The sequence below is a fragment of the Echinops telfairi genome, unplaced genomic scaffold (assembly GCF_000313985.2).
Source record: "Echinops telfairi isolate 266 unplaced genomic scaffold, ASM31398v2 ScPeMD7_7469;HRSCAF=8507_1, whole genome shotgun sequence".
Classification (NCBI taxonomy): domain Eukaryota; kingdom Metazoa; phylum Chordata; class Mammalia; order Afrosoricida; family Tenrecidae; genus Echinops; species Echinops telfairi.
The window spans coordinates 103,391,452-103,395,969 of NW_022111373.1; the positions used below are offsets into that span (position 1 = coordinate 103,391,452).

General features: G+C 37.5%; 1 protein-coding gene across 1 annotated transcript in view; it reads right to left on the reverse strand.

Annotated features, from left to right (window-relative positions):
• Nucleotides 1–4,518, reverse strand: part of PARP8 (poly(ADP-ribose) polymerase family member 8) — a 212,996-nt gene that overhangs the window by 53,963 nt on the left and 154,515 nt on the right. The gene's annotated exons all lie outside the window — the stretch shown is intronic.

A 4,518-nucleotide genomic window follows, 5' to 3' on the forward strand; every position in this document is an offset into this window, starting at 1 on the left:
TCCCATCAGTCACGACCCCAGGCCTATGAAGATTCCCAAAGTGAATACGGTGAATCTTGAAAACTCAAGAAGCTGACGATGTACCTGAGCCTCACTGAGAGAGAAAGAGACCGCTGTAGGAGAACACACGCGGCTCTAAGAAGATTCACGAAGACAGAGAGAGGCCCTTCGCAGGTCGACATAAAAGATGGGAGGCAGAGAAACGAAAGAAACCTGGCTGAAAACGGAGAGAAATCCAAATGTCCTAAAAGAGCTAGAAAATATCTACTTGGAGAAATTAGATAGACAACGTGATAAACATAGATATTTCACACATACAAAATTTTATTCAGAACATATAGCTAATTCCAATCAGTTACTAATTTCTGTTATTAATGTACAGAAAAACCCAAACCTGATCATGCTAAGAATGGCTAGAAAATAAATTAATATTTTATTACACAATACATTTACTCAAAAATACAAATTCACTATTGACTTAGTGGTATAAGATGTGAATGATTCCAAAATTCTAAGATATATTGAAAGGGCTAAGAAAGCATTATCTCCAAAAATATTTCAAAGCTCAATGGTCAAAGTTCAACTCATATTACACAGCATGTTTTATAGCAAGGAAAAAATGAAAAGCTCACATTATAAAACTAAAACAATCTTGAGAAAAATGCCTAAGCATAGTAAAGCATCTTGTTGGGAAATAACTAGTTGATAGAATTCAATACCCCACTCAAGTTAAAATTATTATTTTTCTAAATGAGAACAGAATACTACTATGTAAACCCAATAACAAATAGCTTTCTTAAATAAACAGCCAACTTATACCTGGCTAAGAAGATAGTAAAAGTAACCCATTTGTATGGATAATGACAAAATTCCTACTATTACTAGTGATATTCAATATTAAATATTGGTATACAATTGAGCTTATATGAAGCATAAAAAAGGATCAGAAATACTGCCAGGCAAAGATTTTTTTAAAACTGAAAATTCTGGGACTGTATATTTAGATAACATATGGATCCAATTAAAATCAAAACAAACTTTGGAACAAATAAATTTGGTAATATAGGAAGATTTCAGGATAGAAAAGCTTAAAAATTAAAAAATGTTTCTCACTTAAAAATCAAAACACAGAGAATCTTACTGTATTCAGAGTCTTAAAAATCATTTAAGAGGTTGCAGGACATCAGGAGAGAATACAGAATGTGACCCAAACAATTTAACTGTATTACAAATGTGAAACACGCTCATTCAAAGGGCTAAGCCAGCGGTGGTTGGAGGAAATGGGGAGCTGATAGCAAGTGTGAAGAAAAGATTCAAATGGATTGAGTTGATCACTGCACAACCCTTTAAAAATATAATTGAATCACTGGGTTGTACGATACTTGGACTCTATGTCTTAAAAGTTGATTAAACAAAGAAAGGACATAGAAGTAGGTGCTGGGCTGAGTACGAATGGAAACCAGTGGAGTCCGTGAGACTAGATCGTATTGCACACAGCACTGCACTCGCTGAGAAAGTGCCTGTGGGGCTGTGGGTTCACAATTGTAAGACTGATGCTGGAACTGAGCACTTACGTCAGGGGACAGTGGTGGCAGTAGCTATATTTCTTACTGTTGGAAGGGGAGGTTTCAGATAAACAAGACGTTGTTGTTTTTCACATATACTTATATATCTATAAGTATGATTCATCTAAAACTATATTTTCCTTGTGATACATTAAAAAGAACTCTTAATTTCTAAGTGAATAAGGAGTTGCATTTCTAGAATTCATATCATTCCTGTTGCCTCCCTCATAACGGTCATGTTGGGCCCTATACAAATGTTAGAATTTAGAAACTATCATTTAGGTATTTCTCAAACCTGGGAATACCTGCCTTAAAAAGAAACTGCTAAAACTCAGGTGGTTAAAACTTGGGCTACTCAAACATCTTTTGCAAGCTAATTTTATTATAAATTAGTAAAATATCTTCAAAGACATTCTAAATAAGAGTCTTCAAGAAATTATTTTGTTGATTTTTTAAAACTTGCTTACAATAATCCAAGTCATAAATGTGAATAACACATCGATTTTTCTTCTGGAAAAATAAATAATATTTTCTATTTTGTAATGTCTTTAGTCCTTAGCACCTATTATGCATTATTGTCTATTTTAAATTATATATTTCCCCTCAATTTTCCTCTAAGAATAAAAAAAATCTTTTGGAGAATTTTTTAGGAAAGTAGCAATGAGAGCCAATACTCTTCTTACACAGTGAGAGCCAGTACTTTTCTTAAACAAATGGGAGAAAAACTAGGAAAGGGCTAAAAAGTTTGATTAATACCATCTCCATAAACAAAATTTCTAGCCATCTTTGCTACAAAGAGTACAGATGAAACGGAATAAGAGGCTAGAGACAGTGAATTCAAAGTCCCCCATGTGTGAAAGACGAGGAAGCAAACTGCTGCCCAGCACCACACCATCTCCAAAGGAAGGAGCAGCAGACCCAGGGAGTGTAGCCCAGGAAGCGGGCCTCCGAGAAGGGCAGACAGGAAAGCAAAGGCAGGCAGGCCTGCACCCGGGGGTAGCCACGGAACGAAGGGGACAGTTACTCTCACAAGTCCACTCACACAAACCCAGTGTAAAGCAGAAACAAACACAACCACGCCACTGTACCACAGTGGGTATCACTGGGAATACTGAAGGTTTTCACTGCCTGCTTCTGGCCACCTTGCCACCAACCATTCCAAGGGAAGTTTGACCAGAGGCACACCATGCGGATTTGGGTGTCACCAATTTGTTATGAAATTGTTTTGGGGGGAAATCTATAAAGGAAAGTTAGGAGGACAAGGGTAAACAAAAAGTCAAAGCAGGGATACAAGTCAGGTGAAGTCCTAGCCTAAAGTCTGATCCCATAAAATAACACCGGACCCTAAACTGCACTGCTATTTGTCCAGTGTTGAGCAAGGTAGCTGGTTCATTAAGGTGTGGGAGCCCAGTGGTACTGTAACCACAGGTCACTGGTTCAAACCCACCGAATACTCAAAGGAGAAAGCTGAAGCTGTCTGCTCCAGTAAAGATGTACAGTGTTGGAAACCCGGCATCGGGTCCCTAGGAGTTGGAATCAACTCAATGGCAATGGATTTGCATTTGGGTTTTTCTTATCTCCAGCCGGCGAAGGGTCTGGTGCCTGTGGAGCATCAGGGACTGAGTTGCAGGCAACACAACATGGAGATGGAAGAAGAGAACCGGTAAAAGGGATGGGACAGCGAAATTCTGCACGTAGCGCCAACGGTCTGCTGCCAACCCTCTATCGAGGTCACATGTGGCATTGATGAATCTCATTTCTCTTTCGCTGCCATCAAGACAACGCTGATTCATAGCAACCACAGGGCAGAGGGAAACTGCCCCGCTTGAGTTTTTGAGAATGTGAATCTATGGGAACGGAAAGCCTCATCTTTCTCCCACAGAGCTGCTGGTGGGTTTGAAATGCTGACCTGTGGTTAGCAGGCCAAAATGTGACCAACCAGAGCTTCGTACTGATGAATCTGGGAAACTTAAATGCAGAAATCCTCCCGTTTTGTAACTAAAGAAATAATTTCTCAAAGAAGTATATTGAATTACATCTTAAAAATTCTGAGAGAAGCTAAACTCAATCTAAGAAATAAATTCCAAATCTTAGACAATAACTTCTGATGTTCACAACAAAATCTGAAATGATATACATAAGCAAAATGAAAGCAATTGATGAGTAAGTAATATACATGTACAAAGAGAGTTATCAAATTTAAACACAATGGGGACATTAATAGAAGATTAAATCATGAAAATGTTTTACTTAAGTAGAAGACATATTTGAAAGAATGCAGAAGAGAGGAAGGAATAGCTAGACAGAACCAATAACAGGCAAGACAGCAACTGGAAGCAATCCATACATATTAGAATTGATAAGGTATAATTGCTTAAAAGTTTCAGGAAGTGAATTATTGTAGAGGTATATTCTACCAGAATAAATACAAAAAAGAGATACTAGTAAGAAAAGAAAAAAAAACAGAGTCCAACAAGCACACATAAAAAACGAGCAAACCAAAGCAGGTATCATACAACTAACTGAGCAAAGCTAGAACTCTGCAGATTTAAACTACAAGTTTTCTTTAACGCTGTTGCCTTTTGGTCCATAGAATTATGACCTCAAAGATATGTGGCTGGTTTCATTTACTAAAACAAATTTTTTCATTATGAAAAAATTAAGAGGATAACTCTCACGTTCCCTTGGTTTGAAAACCACTACATCTGTAAATAAAGCAATACAGAAATTTTAAAAAAAGGAAAATGAATGCTAGTGAAAGATATGTAAATCTGAATGGCCCTGGCTAGATAAAAGAGGCCAAACGGAAAACCTCTGAGAACCAACGTAAGAACAAAAACCACAGCAGTGGTTTCCTTCCAGGACCTGAGGGTCTGGGGTACTGCCAAGGAGCATAAGTAAAAATTTGCGGGAACTTTTTTGAATCTCGATTGTGGTCTTTGTTGTATGACTG